The sequence below is a fragment of the Triticum dicoccoides genome, chromosome 5A, assembly GCF_002162155.2.
Source record: "Triticum dicoccoides isolate Atlit2015 ecotype Zavitan chromosome 5A, WEW_v2.0, whole genome shotgun sequence".
NCBI classification, from domain to species: Eukaryota; Viridiplantae; Streptophyta; class Magnoliopsida; order Poales; family Poaceae; genus Triticum; species Triticum dicoccoides.
In genome coordinates this window covers 177,097,706-177,114,247 of record NC_041388.1, presented here as the reverse complement: position 1 = coordinate 177,114,247, position 16,542 = coordinate 177,097,706, and positions in this window count along the sequence as shown.

The following is a 16,542-nucleotide window of genomic DNA, read 5'->3' as shown; positions in this document are numbered from 1 at the left end:
GTAGCAGATTTTCAGCACACGAGCTCACATGTTTTTTTGATAGAAAATTTAAAAAATATAGTGTAGATAATTCAAAAAGAAGATTTGGCATGGAGATACTAGAATGAATCATGCATCATCAAGTTTTTGTTTAAACAAATTACGTTCAGTCCAATTTGCAAGAATTTTTGTTGAGGATTTTTCTATACAACCAGAAAGATGTAAAGATTTTCACAAACTTAAAACCTTGACATAATAATGAGTCTAACATCCCTAGAGTCGTATTAGATTCTAGACTTTTTCTTACCATTTGAATATTGTCAACTCACTCATGATGAGAAATATATTCATCTACGTTTTGAGCACAAGCTTCTCAACTATGTTTTGTATTGCTACAATTTTTTTAGAGGAATGGTACCCTTATAATGATTTCATTTTTGAGAAAATAAGAATTTAATTTGCGTCTTCCAGGAATTAACACGGGTGCCTGTTTGTTATGTCGTGTGTCACTGTATTAACATATATTATTAGATCTCTCGATTATTTTTTTCCACATCAGTGTGTAATCTAACATTAAGAAAATCGCTAACAAGAATGGAAGACAAAATGTCTTCAAAAGGCACGTGCAAGCTTACTAGGGGTCATTGGCCTGCTGAAGCGTTGGGAGGTTTCTTGGCCTATTGAAGCAGCCGAAGGCGGCCCACGACGGCGTGTGCTTCAAACTGGACGAGAGCGACGTTGTGTGGCCGGCCGGCGGCAGCGGTGGGGATGTGAACGGGTGGTCGGGCACGCCGGTGGTTGAGGCAGCGGTGCCCCCGCGGCGCCTCGCTTGGCGCACACCGTACCGTAGAGCTTCGAGCTGTCGTCGCTCCTTACGGAGGGTGGCGGCGTCGGGGTGCTGCCGTCGCCCTAGCCGTACCTGTGATAAAGGGTCACGGCGCCGCGGCACATCAGGGAAGAGGAAACACATTAGTGAAGGTAAGAAAGGAAGAAGAAGAGGTGGATGGAGGGCGGATCAAGCAAGGGGAGCGGCGTACCGGAGCTGCTGTCGTTGCAGATCGAGTCGCCCCGCTTTGGATCCACCTTCCACCTCGCCGGAGACGAGCACAACCGCAGATCCGACCAGAACGGGACCGGATCGAGCACCCGCGCCCGGGTCAGGAAGCTCGCTGCGTCCGTCCCCGTCGATCACGCCGCACACAGCTCGTCGGGCCCCCAAGCCCCGCCGATTCATGAGACTGATGCGGTGGTCGACGAACTGAGTCGCGAGGTTGCGGGCTCTTCGATGCGCGCGGCGATGCGGTCGGGGCAGGGGAGAGGGCGAGAGGTGGTGAGTGAGTGGGGAGGAGAGGAGAGAGTGCTGGTGATATGGTTGATAACACCGATATGACGGAAACTAGGGCGGCAAGAGTGGAACAAAACACTAGGCGAGAGGCCGAGCCTTCCACCCTTTACCAAATATATAGATGCATTAAGATAACATGGCAATATAATGATATCCCAACAAGTAAATAAAGGTTCCAACAAGGAACGACCCCCAATCTTCACCTGCAACTAGCAACGCTATAAGAGGGGCTGAGCAAAGTGGTAATATAGCCAATCAACGGTTTGCTAGGACAATGGTGGGTTAGAGGTTTGACATGGAAATTTGGGAGGCTTGAAAGCAAGTGGTAGGCATCGTAGCAATGGCATAGCAAAAGAGCGAGCAAACTAGCATAGCAAAGATAGTAGTGATTTCGAGGGTATGATCATCTTGCCTGCACAGTTGTCAGAGTTGACTGGATCCTCAAAAGCAAACTCAACGGGCTCCTCGTTAGCGAACTCGTCTCCCGGCTCTACCCAAACAAAACAAACAAGCAACAAGGATACAATCAACCATGTGCAAACTCAAACAACACAATGCAAAGATGATACGCTATGCGGGATGCGATGCGGGATGCAAAATGCAAGATATGACAGGAATTGCATGAACCTGGCCTCAACTTGGAAATCCAAGTGTGCCACTGGAAAGATGAGATGAAATCGCTTGAAAACGATATAAAGAACGTCGGAATCGGAGTTACGGTTTGGAAATGGCAAGCGATTCAAAAATGACACCGGTCTGCGATTTACAGCAAGTAGCCATCTAAATGTAACGAGATGTACATGCTACAGCACCCAAACATGACAACAAAATACATGGCAGGGATGCACACAAGATGCTTAACAAAAGTCTTGCACTGAGCTACGGCCAATTCATCATTTAACAGGGTCAAACAAGCATGGCAAAAATGCATATGACAAACAGATCTCAGACTTTGTGAAATTAACACTTGTCTGGAATTTCAGATCAGGTAGCACTCTTCGGAGAAACAAAACTACATGCTACAGGACCTGATCATGGCAAAGTAAAGCATGGGATGGATCTACTCAAAGATCTTAACAAAAGTCCCTTAGTGACATTGAGCCAAAAGGGATCAGAAAATACAATTGCAAGCATGTGAACATAGCAAAAACATAATCAGTTTTCAGACTTAGTGAAAAACTGACACATGCTGAAATATAACTCAAGTAGGCATGTTTACGAGCTCAATGCACTCACTACGGTTCAAGTCATGGCAAGACAAGCATACATCCATCAAGAAGGCACAAAACGCAAGCTATACATGGCAAGAACAATAGCATAGCATGCACAGATCAACTACAACATCACCGGCAAAATTGCAAACAAGTTGACAATCTGCCCAGATTCACAAAGCAGCAAAAGTAGAGCTCGATTGACTCAAGCTAGGGTGCTCCATAATTGCAAAAAGACATGGATGGATAGAGCACTACAATATTAACAAAACATCCTTACTGATCATCCTCAAAAGAGGCACGGATTACTAGGAAACAACATGAACATATGGCATCATGACATAAACAGGTCAAGGACTTAGTGAAATTACTAAGTCCCTGAAAACAGAATTAGCAAGTGCACCACTTTGCAAGCTTGCACTAGTCACCCCACACATCACAAAAATACATGGGTTGCACCTCTGGAAAGATGACAAACCCTTAACAAAACACATGTAGAGCATCAGGGCATAGCATGCACACAATAATCACGGCAAAAATGACAAAAACCTAAATGGAATAGCAGATCTGACAATTATCTCAAGCAGCCCTCTTCTAACAGCATTTCGGGCATCAAGATAAACTCAAATGAAAATGACGCAATGGAACGAAATGATGTACTCTCTGATATGAACATTTTGATATGCTATATGCATGAATCGGAACTACGGATGCAAAGTTACAGGGTCATGAACATGAGCACTCGGACTGAAAATATCAGGGATTTAGAAAAAAACAACCCTCAGATCTAGGGTTTGACCGGCACGCGAACCGAGGCGGCGGCGGGCATTGTTCACGGCGGGGATGGAGCTCGCCGGAGCGGGTTGACGGCGGCGAGGTGCTCCTGGGCCGGATCTCGCCGGATCCGGCCGGCGGGGAGCCGGAGAGGCGGCGGGACGGCGGCCACGGCGCGGCGGCGACGGTTGGTGGCGGCGGGCGCGGACGCGGCGGCGGCCGGAGCTCGGCCTGGGGGCGGCGCGGCGAGCTCGACCGGCGAGGCGTCGGTGCGCGGCGGCCGGCGGGGTCCGGTCGCTGGGGCGGAGACGGGCGCGGGCGGCGGAGATCAGGCGCGGGCGACGGAGGCCTTTGGGCCGCGGGGGCCGGAGGCGGGCCCGGCGGGCCGGCGGGGAAGTGGGCGCGGGGCGCGGATAGGTGGCGGGCGGTGACGGGCGGACCTTGTCCGGCTCCCCCGGACACGTCCGGCGGCGATGGAGACGGATTTTTAGGGTTTGAGGACGAGGGGATCCGGATTTTTCGGGGAGGGGGTATAAATAGGCATAGGAGGAGCTAGGAGAGTCCAAATGAGGTGCGGTTTTCGGCCACGCGATCATGATCGAACGCTCTAGATGATGGAGCAGAGTTAGGTGGGTTTTGGGCCAAATTGAAGGGGTGTTGGGCTGCAACACACACGAGGCCTTTTCGGTCTCTCGGTTAACCGTTGGAGTATCAAACGAAATCCAAATGATACGAAACTTGACAGGCGGTCTACCGGTAGTAAACCAAGGCCGCTTGGCAAGTCTCGGTCCAATCCGGAAATGTTTAATCCCCACACACGAAAGAAAGCTAGAAAAGACCACCGGAGGAGAATGAAGCGCCGGAATGCAAAACGGACAACGGGGAAAATGCTCGAATGCATGAGACGAACACGTATGCAAATGCAATGCACATGATGACATGATATGAGATGCATGACAACGACAACAACACACGGAGACAAAGAACCCGAACCCGAGGAAATAAATATAACTTAACGCCGGAAACGGCAAGAGTTGGAGTACAAATTGGGAAAGTTACATCCGGGGTGTTACAGAAAGCCACGAGGTGCTCACGAGGGTAGGGGGCGCCCCCCTAGGGCGCGCCCCCTGCCTCGTGGGCCCCTCGAAGCTCCACCGACGTACTTCTTCCTCCTATATATATCCACGTACCCCCAAACGATCGGGAACGGAGCCAAAAACCTAATTCCATCGCCGCAACTTTCTGTATCCACGAGATCCCATCTTGGGGCCTGTTCCGGAGCTCCGCCGGAGGGGGCATCGATCACGGAGAGCTTCTACATCATCATCCAAGCCCCTCCAATGACGTGTGAGTAGTTTACTTCAAACCTACGGGTCCATAGCTAGTAGCTAGATGGCTTCTTCTCTCTTTTTGGATCTCAATACAATGTTCTCCCCCTCTCTTGTGGAGATCTATTCGATGTAATCTTCTTTTCTGTGGTGTGTTTGTTGAGACCGATGAATTGTGGGTTTATGATCCAGTCTATCTATGAATAATATTTGAATCTTCTCTGAATTCTTTTATGTATGATTGGTTATCTTTGCAAGTCTCTTTGAATTATCAGTTTGGTTTGGCCTACTAGATTGGTTGTTCTTGCCATGGGAGAAGTGCTTAGCTTTGGGTTCAATCTTGCGGTGTCCTTTCCTAGTGAGAGAAGAGGCAGCAAGGCACGTATTGTATTATTGCCATCGAGGATAACAAGATGGGGTTTTTATCACATTGCATGAAATTATCCCTCTACATCATGTCATCTTGCTTAAGGCGTTACTCTGTTTTTAACTTAATACTCTAGATGCATGCTGGGTAGCGGTCGATGAGTGGAGTAATAGTAGTAGATGCAGAATCGTTTCGGTCTACTTGTCTCGGACGTGATGCCTATATACATGATCACACCTAGATATTCTCATAACTATGCTCAATTCTGTCAATTGCTCAACAGTAATTTGTTCACCGACCGTAGAATACTTATGCTCTTGAGAGAAGCCACTAGTGAAACCTATGGCCCCCGGGTCTCTTTCTCATCATATCAATCTCCATTACTTTATTATTGCTTTGCTTTTACTTTGCTTTTACTTTATTTACTTTGCATCTTTATACCAAAAATATCAAAAATATTATTTATCATCTCTACCATATCTCACTTTCGTAAGTGACCGTGAAGGGATTGACAACCCCTAAGCGCGTTGGTTGCGTTGAGCTATTGTTTTTGTGTAGGTACGAGGGACTCGAGCGTAGCCTCCTACTGGATTAATACCTTGGTTCTCAAAAACTGAGGGAAATACTTACGCTACTTTGCTGCATCATCCCTTCCTCTTCGGGGAAATCCAACGCAGTGCTCAAGAGGTAGCAAGAAGAATTTCTGGCGCCGTTGCCGGGGAGTCTGCGCAAAAGTCAACATACCAAGTACCCATCACAATCCCTATCCCCTGCATTACATTATTTGTCATTTGCCTCTCGTTTTCCTCTCCCCCCAATTCACCCTTGTCGTTTTATTCGCCCTCTCTCTCTATCCTCCCTCTCTTTCTCCATTTGCTCTTTGTTTGCTCGTGTGTTAGTTTGCTTGCTTGTCGTTATGGCTAGTTCTTTACCTTCTGCCTCTATGTCTGAAATTGGGGATACTATTGTCGATAATAATTTTGATTCTCCTACTAAAGAACCCACTATCTCACATATAAAAAGATTTCGTGTTGGTAGCGACAATATTATTGGAAAAGGAGTTATTCAAGATTTCTTTACTTGTGCCGGTGCTTTACCTTCTATGGGTAGTTCTATTCTTCATAGAACTAGTAGTCTTGCAGACGCTATTGCCATGCTTGTAGTTGAACTTGAGAGGCAATTCATGCACTTGCATCCTTCTATACAAAGGATTTTCCTAGAATTTTCTAATATTGAGCATTCTTCTGTTAAGCGTGCCGTTACTATCTTCTTGGCTCATGAGTTTCGATTCATAATTAAAGAGGCCAAAGAAATCTTTGCGCATTATAGGGTGGATGCTTGTCGTACTCCCATAGAGACTATCCTCTTTGATCAAGAAGAAATAATGCGTTTTCAATCTCTAGACTATGTTGCTTTCAATGAAAATCTTAGAAAAAGGGTTCCTACCAATGTTTTAGTTGATAGAATTTCTGAACTTAATGATGATTTAGCTATTCGATATAATGAATTGGGATATTCTCTTGAATATAGGCTCACAAAGTTCTGTCAAAAGAATGCTTATAATGATGAATTAGTTGTGCAATATGAAGGACCAAAGGAGGAACCTATACCTCCCAAGGTTGATCTTGGAGACTTTTGTCCCAACAAATTTAGCCCTTTTGATTACTTTTGCTTGCCTCAAAGAAAACTTTCTGCTGAACGTAGAGAATATGAAATGAGTTTTAACAATCTATCTTATTATTATGGCAATACCTAGATCTATTCTTGCTTGTTATGCCTAGCTAGGGGCGTTAAACGATAGCGCTTGTTGGGAGGCAACCCAATTTTATTTTTATTCCTTGTTTTTGCTCCTATTTAGTAATATATAAATTATTTAGCCTCTGTTTTGGTTGTGTTTTTTGTGTTTAATTAGTATTTGTGCCAAGTAGAACCGTTGGGAAGACTTGGGGAAAGTCTTGTTGAACTTGCTGTAAAAAACAGAAACTTTAGCGCTCATGAGAACTGCTGTCATTTTTATTTGGAAAGTGATATTTAGTTAATTCTTTTTGCAGATGATTAATAGATAAATTCCTCACGTCCAGCAATTTATTTTAAAATTTTTGGGGTTCCAGATCTTGTGCTAGCTACAGATTACTACAGACTGTTCTGTTTTTGACAGATTCGGTTTTTCGTGTGTTGTTTGCTTATTTTGATGAATCTATGGCTAGTAAAATAGTTTATAATCCATAGAGAAGTTGGAATACAGTAGATATAACACCCATATAAATAAATAATGAGTTCATTACAGTACCTTCAAGTGGTCTTTTGTTTTCTTTCGCTAACGGAGCTCACGAGTTTTCTACTTTAAGTTTTGTGTTGTGAAGTTTTCAAGTTTTGGGTAAAGATTTGATGGATTATGGAACAAGAAGTGGCAAGAACCTAAGCTTGGGGATGCCCATGGCACTCCCAAGATAATATAAGGACACCTAAAAACCAAAGCTTGGGGATGCCCCGGAAGGCATCCCCTCTTTCGTCTACTTCTATCGGTAACTTTACTTGGAGCTATATTTTTATTCACCCCATGATATGTGTTTTGCTTGGAGCGTCTTTTATGATTTAAGTCTTTGCTTGTTAGTCTACCACAATCATCCTTGCTGTACTGTAACACCCCGTATGTAACCTGCCATATTTGTATTCCAACTCTTGCCATTTCCGGCATTAAGTTATGATATTTCCTCGTTGTCGGGTTTTTGTATTTGTGTGCTTTTGTCTTTATCATGCATCTCATATCATGTCATCATGTGCATCGCATTTGCATACGTGTTTGTCTCATGCATCCGAGCATTTTCCCCGTTGTCCGTTTTGCATTCCGGCGCTCCTATGTCCTCCGGTGTCCCTTTCTACCTCTTTTCGTGTGCGGTGTTAAACGTTCTCGGATTGGACCGAGACTTTCCAAGCGCCCTTGGTTTACTACCGGTAGACCGCCTGTCAAGTTTTGTGCCATTTGGACTTCGTTTGATACTCCAACGGTTAACCGAGGGACCGTAAAGGCCTCGTGTGTGTTGCAGCCCAACACCTCTCCAAAGTGGCCCAAAACCCACCTAAACCCCCTCCATCATATCGGTCGTTCGATCACGATCACGTGGCCGCAAACCGTGCTTAGTTTGGAGCCTCCTAGCTCCCTCTACCTATAAAAAGGCATCTCCCCCTGAAATTTTCGAATCAAACCCTAGTCTCTCCCTCTCCTCGTGCCGCCGGACACGTCCGTCCGGGTCGGACGCGTCCGCGCCACCGCCACTGACGAATCGCGCTCCGCCACCTCAGCGTCACCGTCCCGCACCCGCCGCGGCCCGCCAGGCCCGCGTCCGGCCCCCGCGGGCCCAGCGCCGTCGCCCGCCGCCCGGTCGCGCGTGCCACCGCCCGAGGCCGCCGCCTCGCCGAGACCGCCCGGCCGCCGCACCTCTCACCGCCCGGCGCCACCGCCGCCATCGCCGACCACCGCGGTGCCATCGCCGCTCGTCGCCTCGCCGCCACCGCGGCCGGATCCGCCGCGGGAGACGCCGCCTCCGCCGTCCGGTGCCCTCCTCCTGCCTCCTCCTCGCCTCCCCCTCGCCGGAGCAAGCTCCTGCCTCGCCGGAGCTCCTCGGTTCGCGCGCCCGCGAAGAACCCTAGATCTGAGAGGGTTGACTTTTTCCTAAGTCCCAGTAATTTTTAGCATTCTTCTTCATGCCATATCTTTGCACCCGTGGCTCCATTTTGGGCGTGTAGCATATCAAATTGTTCGTCTCGACGAGTACTTCATTTCATCCCATTGCACCATGTTCATTTGAGTTCATATTGATGCCCTAAATGCTGTTGCAAGAGTGCTATGCAATGTTAGTTTCAGATTCTTAGCAGAGTTTGGACATTTGTCATTTTTGCCATGTTTAATGTGTGCCTCCTATGAACTTGAGCCCTACATGTGTTTTGAAGTATGCCATGACATCTTTACAGGGGTGTATGCCATGTATTTTTGTGACCTCTATGGTGACTAGCACAAGCCTGCAAAGTAGCCCTCGTAATGTTGCTGATTTCAGGGACTTAGAAATCTTCTAAGTCTTTGCTCTGTTAATATTATGCCATGTATTCATGTTGCTACAGAGTGATCCATGCCTCTTTTGAGCATGTTCAGTAAGGATGTTTTGGAGATAATGTTATGCTCTATCCATCCATGTCTTTTTTTGCAATTATGGAGCAACCTAGCTTGACTCAATCAAGATCTACTTTTGCTATAAAATGTTTCTGGCAGAATGTTTACGTGTTAAGCATTTTTGCCGAGGTTGTTGTAGTTGATCCATGCATGCTATGACGTTGTTCTTGCCATGTTTAGCTTCTATGCCATGTCTACTTGCTAGGTGTATGCTTAGTTTGCCATGTTCCAGTTTTATGCTAAGTCTGAATCTGTTAATGAAAGTTGCTATGTTCACCTGGTTGCCATTGTATTTTCTGATCCCTTTTGGCTTATGGTCAGTAAGGGACTTTTGTTGTATGCTTTGAGTAGCTTCATGCCATGCTTTGCTTTGCCATGTTATGTTCCTGTAGCATGTTGTTACTTTGCTCTAAACATTGCTTCCTGATGTGAAATTCCTGACATGTTATTTTCACCAAGTCTGTAACCTGATATCTTTTGCACTTTGGCCATGCTTGTTTGAACCTGCTATTGAGTGAATTAGCCGTAGCTCAGTGTTCATCTTCTGTCAAGCATCTTGAGTGGATCCCTGCCATGTGATTTGTTGCTATGTTAGAGTGCAGTAGCTTGTTGTTCTTGATGCATTTAGATGGCCTCGTGCTGTTAATCGCAGATCGGTGCCATATTTGTTTTGCTTGTCATTTGCAAATCGTGCATCCGTTTCCGGTGATCTTTATATCGATTTCGACCGAAATCAACTCATCTTTCTAGTGGCACTCTTGGTTTTCCAAGTTGAGGCCAGGTTCAATCTCTCGTTTCTAAAGCATGCATATGCATTGCATTTCACATCCCGCATATCATGCCATGTTTTGCATCATGTTGCTTGTGCATTGCACCATGGTTGATTATGTCTCCCTTTGCTTGTGTTCTTGCTTTGGGTAGAGCCGGGAGACGAGTACGTGATCGAGGAACCCATTGAGTACGCTTACGTGGATCAAGTTAACATCATCTCAGAGAACTTTGTAGGCAAGATGACCATACCCTCGAAATCACTTCTATCTTTGCTTGCTAGATGCTCGCTCTATTGCTATGCCTATGCTACGATACCTACCACTTGCTTATCATGCCTCCCATATTGCCATGTCAAACCTCTAACCCACCTTGTCCTAGCAAACCGTTGTTTGGCTATGTTACCGCTTTGCTCAGCCCCTCTTATAGCGTTGTTAGTTGCAGGTGAAGATTGGAGTTTGTTCCTTGTTGGAACATGTTTATTGTTGGGATATCATTATTATATCTTGTCTACTTTAAATGCATCTATATACTTGGTAAAGGGTGGAAGGCTCGGCCTTATGCCTGGTGTTTTGTTCCACTCTTGCCGCCCTAGTTTCCGTCATACCGGTGTTATGTTCCTTGATTTTTGCGTTCCTTAAACGGTTGGGTTATAATGGGAACCCCTTGACAGTTCGCCTTGAATAAAACTCCTCCAGCAAGGCCCAACCTTGGTTTTACCATTTGCCACCTAGCCCTTTTTCCCTTGGGTTTCGCAGACTCAAGGGTCATCTTTATTTTAACCCCCCTCCGGGCCAGTGCTCCTCTGAGTGTTGGTCCGAAATGGGCAGACTGCGGGGCCACCTCGGGGCAACTTGAGGGTTGGTTTTACTTGTAGCTTGTACTATCCGGTGTGCCCTGAGAACGAGATATGTGCAGCTCCTATCGGGATTTGTCGGCACATTCGGGCGGCTTTGCTGGTTTAGTTTTACCATTGTCGAGATGTCTTGTAACCGGGATTCTGAGTCTGATCGGGTTGTCTTGGGAGAAGGAATATCCTTCGTTGACCGTGAGAGCTTGTGATGGGCTAAGTTGGGACACCCCCGCAGGGATTTGAACTTTCGAAAGCCGTGCCCGCGGTTATGGGCAGATGGGAATTTGTTAATGTCCGGTTCTAGAAAACCTGAATCTAACTTAATTAAAATGAATCAACAGAATTTGTTGCCGTGATGGTCTCTTTTTGGCGGAGTCCGGGAAGAGAACACGGTCACGTGTTATGCTTGAGCGTAGGTTGTTCTAGGATCACTTCTTGATCATAGTTTCTCGACCGTGCCTTGCCTTCTCTTCTCGCTCTCATTTGCGTATGTTAGCCAACATATATGCCAGTGCTTGCTGCAGCTCCACCTCATACCTTTTACCTACCTATAAGCTTAAATAGTCTTGATCGCGAGGGTGTGAGATTGCTGAGTCCCCGTGACTCACAGATTACTTCAAAACCAGATGCAGGGACCGATGATACCGCTCCAGGAGATTCGACTGAGCTCAAGTGGGAGTTCGACGAGGACTCAGGACGATACTACATTTCCTTTCCAGACGATCAGTAGTGGAGCCCAGTTGGGTCGATCGGGAACATTATGCATTTGGGGTTGTCTTTATTTTGGTTCTGTAGTCAGACCTTGATTGTATCTGGATGAATGTAATGATATTTATGCTATTGTGTGACGTGGAGAGTGTAAGACAACTATGTACCTCTTTTCCTTATTCATTACATGGGTTGTGTGAAGATTACCCCACTTGCGACATTGCTTACAATGCGGTTATGCCTGTAAGTCGTGCTTCGACACGTGGGAGATATAGTCGCATCGTGGGCGTTACAAGTTGGTATTCAGAGCCTTCCCCGACTTAGGAGCCTCTACTTGATCGAATCGCTGGCGTTGTTGAGTCTAGAAAAATGTTTTGAGTCATTTAGGATTATATATATCGGAGAGTAGGATTATTTTTACTCCTCAGTCCCTTCGTCGCTCTGGTGAGGCATCCTGACATAGAGTTTTGTCTCTTCTCTTCTCAAATTTCACTATTTTTTTTAGGATCACGCAGGTATCTTGGAATCGTTCCGATGGTTTTGTGACGAGAACATTGTTCTTGGTGCCTCTTGACATTTAGGGGTTGTTGCAGTGTCCCGGGGAGTTGAGCTCCGAGGTGTTGTCGTCACAATTTTATCGTTGCAATTCTGGAATACCTGAGTTTCGCCGACATCGAAAATCTATTTTATGCAGTTGTTGGTGAGATAACCTCGACGCCACCCAGTACTGGGGTGGGAGTTCGGGAGTATTGCCATAACTCGTATAACAGATGCTTTTCGAAGGTTGAGGTAAATGATTTCCGAAGGTTTCTTGGTTATGTGTTGAAGGATGGATACAGCTGGATGTAGGATTTGCTAGCTTTGGGTGAGATATTATGCTTCCCCTGTATCCCCAACACCTGATTGCATAACCAGGAGAATTTCGGAAGTTTCATACGTGGGAATTCATGTAGCTCTAGTATTTCTTCCGCAAATATTTGGTTTGTGATTGGGTAATCCTCACCAAGTATTTGTTCTTCTTCGCACCTTGTTGTTTTATTCTTCTACCTCTATCTAAGTGGCTTCTCAATTTATGGAAGTGTGACCATTTCAATTGGAGTTCATTCTTTCATTTTGTTTGGATGTTAAGACTATATGTTGCAATTTCAATCCATTTGATTCAGCGTGAATATATGTCTGTCAAGATGCTAACGGATGTCACCCTCTTCTGGATGGCTCCTCCAACGCGTCAGAATCCTGATCCGCCACCACCACCTCCACCTCCGGAGGCATGGCAAGCTGTGATGGCTGCTACCAATGCAAACACGCAGATGCTTATGCAACTCTTGCAAGAGCGCAACCAAGGAAATCAAGGCCATGGCAACTTTCAGAATCAGTTTGCTACACTCAACCAGTTCCTCGCAAACCAGCCAAAGACCTTCAGTAACTGTGTCGAAGAAACAGACGCTGATGATTGGCTCGTGGATATCTGCAAGCATTTCGAGTGCAGCAATGTCAGGCCTGAGGACTTTGTCAAGTTTTCTTCGTTCCAACTCAAAGACCAAGCTGCTGAGTGGTATCAACAATACAAAGATTCCAGAGGAGGTCATGTGATTACCTGGGATGAATTCCGTCAAGACTTCAAAGCTCACCTCATTCCTCAGAGTGTTGTTGAGAGTAAGCGTGAGGAGTTCCGCAATCTGAAGCAAGGCAGCTTGTCTGTTTACCAGTACAACATCATGTTCTAGAAGCTCGCTCGTTTCGCTAAGCAAGACATCCCTGACGAGAAGAGCATGATTTATCAGTTCAGAGGTGGCCTCAGAGAAGGTCTCCAACTAGCTCTCGTGCTTTTTGAGTCGAAGAAGTATGATGAGTTTTACAACATGGCACTAAAACAAGAGACTGCTCAGCTCAAGTGCGATGCTTCCAAGAAACAAGTCAGGGATGCAACTCCTTCTTCCTCAACTCAAGTGGCAACTAAGCAGCAAAAGTATTGGTTGCCTCCTCCTCCTCCGTTCCGTCAGCCTTATCAGGAGAAGAGCAAAGGTGGCAATGGATCTTCCCACCCACCCAACCCAGGCTTTCAGAACAAGACTTCATCTCATGCTCCAAGATCAAGTGCTCCGTATCACCGTCCGCTCTCGGAGGTCACGTGCAACAAGTGTCAGCAGAAGGGTCACTATGCAAACAAATGCTTCAATCAGAGGCGTCTTCCTCCTCCTCCTCCTGTGAGATCTGCCAGTACCGCAGTGGTCAAGCATAATCCCAAGCACGCCAAGGTCAACTTGTTGAACGCAGCTCAGGCAGAGTACTCGTCAGATGTGATCATGGGTAACCTTCCTGTTAACGATATTCCTGCAAAAGTCCTTTTTGATACTGGTGCATCGCATTGTTTCATGTCAAAGCCATTTTTTTGCCAAGAATGAATTCGCTTCTTCTCATTTGGGCAAATCAATGGATATCGTTTCTCCGGGTAAACGGTTGAGTGCCAGTTTGGTGGTTCCAGATGTTTCGATCACGTTGGGCGACTATAAGTTTCTGTCTTCTCCAATGGTCCTTGGTAACTCAGATATTGATCTTATTCTCGGAATGGACTGGCTTTCTAAGCACAAGGCTCAGCTTGATTGTGCTGCCAGGCAGATTCAATTGACACATTCGTCTGAGGATGTAATCATCTTTGCTGCTCCTGATGATACAATTCGTTTGTTTTCTCTCAATGAGAAGGGCGAGCTGGATGCCATCTCTCAGATTCCAGTCGTTTGCGAATATCAAGACGTCTTTCCCGAAGAGCTTCCAGGAATGCCTCCGCACCGGCCAATTGAATTCGTCACGATCTTGAGCCTGGCACGGAACCTCTTTGCAAACGTCCTTACAAGCTTGGACCTGAAGAGTTGAAGGAGCTGAAGAAACAACTCGATATTCAAGAGCGTATGGGTCTCATCCGACCTAGTTCTTCTCCTTGCGGTTGTGGTGTTCTTTTCGTCAAGAAGAAGGATGGAATGGACCGACTTTGTGTCGATTACCGTCCATTGAACAAGAAGACCATAAAGAACAAGTACCCACTTCCCAACATCAATGAGCTTTTCGAACAACTCAAAGGTGCTCAAGTATTCTCCAAGCTTGACCTCCGTATGGGCTATCATCAGATTCGCATTCCTGAAGAAGATATCCCCAAGACAACATTTAGAACAAGCTATGGTTCATATGAATACCCTGTTCTGAATGTTGCATAGTATTGGTGGACTCGAGTATTGGTGGACTCGAATGAAGCGCGAGATTGCTCAGTTCATGAATGAATGTGATGTCTGCAGAAGAGTGAAAGCACAACACCAACGACCAGCTGGTCTCCTCCAACCTCTTGCCATTCCAGAATGGAAGTTTGACCATATTGAGATGGACTTCGTGATTGGATTTCCAAAGTCCAAGCGTGGCAATGATGCTATCTTTGTTGTCATCGACAAGCTCACTAAAGTGGCTCATTTTCTTCCTATCAAAGAATCTATCACATCAGCCCAGTTGGCAGAGCTATATACCTCCAGGATTGTCTCTCTGCACGGCATTCTGCAGTTGATATCTACAGATCGTGGTAGCATCTTTACCTCTAAGTTCTGGGATTCTTTTCAGAAGGACATGGGCACCAACATTCGCTTCAACACAGCTTTTCATCCTCAAACTAGTGGCCAAGTCAAGCGAGTAAATCAGATTCTTGAAGATATGCTTTGGGCATGTGTCATTTCTTTCGGTATGAAGTGGGAAGATTGTCTTCCATATGCCGAGTTCTCCTACAACAACAGCTTCCAAGCTAGTTCGGGCAAGGCCCCATTCGAGATTCTCTATGGCAGGAAGTGACGTACTACTCTTAACTGGTCAGAGACGGGTGAGCGCCAACTTCTTGGAAATGACTTGATCACAGAGCCTGAAGAAATGTGCAAAGTCATTCGTGAAAATCTCAAAGCCACGCAATCGCGCCAGAAGAGTTACTATGATAGCAAGCATCGTGACTTGGCTTTCGAGATCGGAGATCATGTCTACCTCCACGTCTCTCCAATGGAAGGTACTTGTCGCTTTGGTATCAAAGGGAAACTTGCCCCTAGATACGTGGGTCCTTTCAAGATCATTGGCAAAAGAGGCGATCTCGCCTATCAACTTGAGCTTCCATGCAACTTTGCAAATGTGCATGACGTGTTTCATGTGTCTCAGCTTTGCAACTGTTTCAAGACTCCTGACCGCACCGTCAACTTCGAAGAGATTGATCTCCAAGAAGACCTGTCTTATCATGAGCACCCCATTGCTATTCTTGAAGAAATTGAGTGCAAGACTCGCAACAAGTCTATCAAATTCCTGAAAGTAAAGTGGTGACATCATTCCGACCGTGAAGCCACCTGGGAACGTGAGGACCACCTCCGTTCTGAATACCCGGAGTTTTTCCAGTCCTAGATCTCGGGACGAGATCCTTTCGTAGTGGTGGAGTGTTGTAACACCCCGTATGTAACCTGCCATATTTGTATTCCAACTCTTGCCATTTCCGGCATTAAGTTATGATATTTCCTCGTTGTCGGGTTTTTGTCTTTGTGTGCTTTTGTCTTTATCATGCATCTCATATCATGTCATCATGTGCATCGCATTTGCATACGTGTTTGTCTCATGCATCCGAGCATTTTCCCCGTTGTCCGTTTTGCATTCCGGCGCTCCTATGTCCTCCGGTGTCCCTTTCTACCTCTTTTCGTGTGCGGTGTTAAACGTTCTCGGATTGGACCGAGACTTTCCAAGCGCCCTTGGTTTACTACCGGTAGACCGCCTGTCAAGTTTTGTGCCATTTGGACTTCGTTTGATACTCCAACGGTTAACCGAGGGACCGTAAAGGCCTCGTGTGTGTTGCAGCCCAACACCTCTCCAAAGTGGCCCAAAACCCACCTAAACCCCCTCCATCATATCGGTCGTTCGATCACGATCACGTGGCCGCAAACCGTGCTTAGTTTGGAGCCTCCTAGCTCCCTCTACCTATAAAAAGGCATCTCCCCCTGAAATTTTCGAATCAAACCCTAGTCTCTCCCTCTCCTCG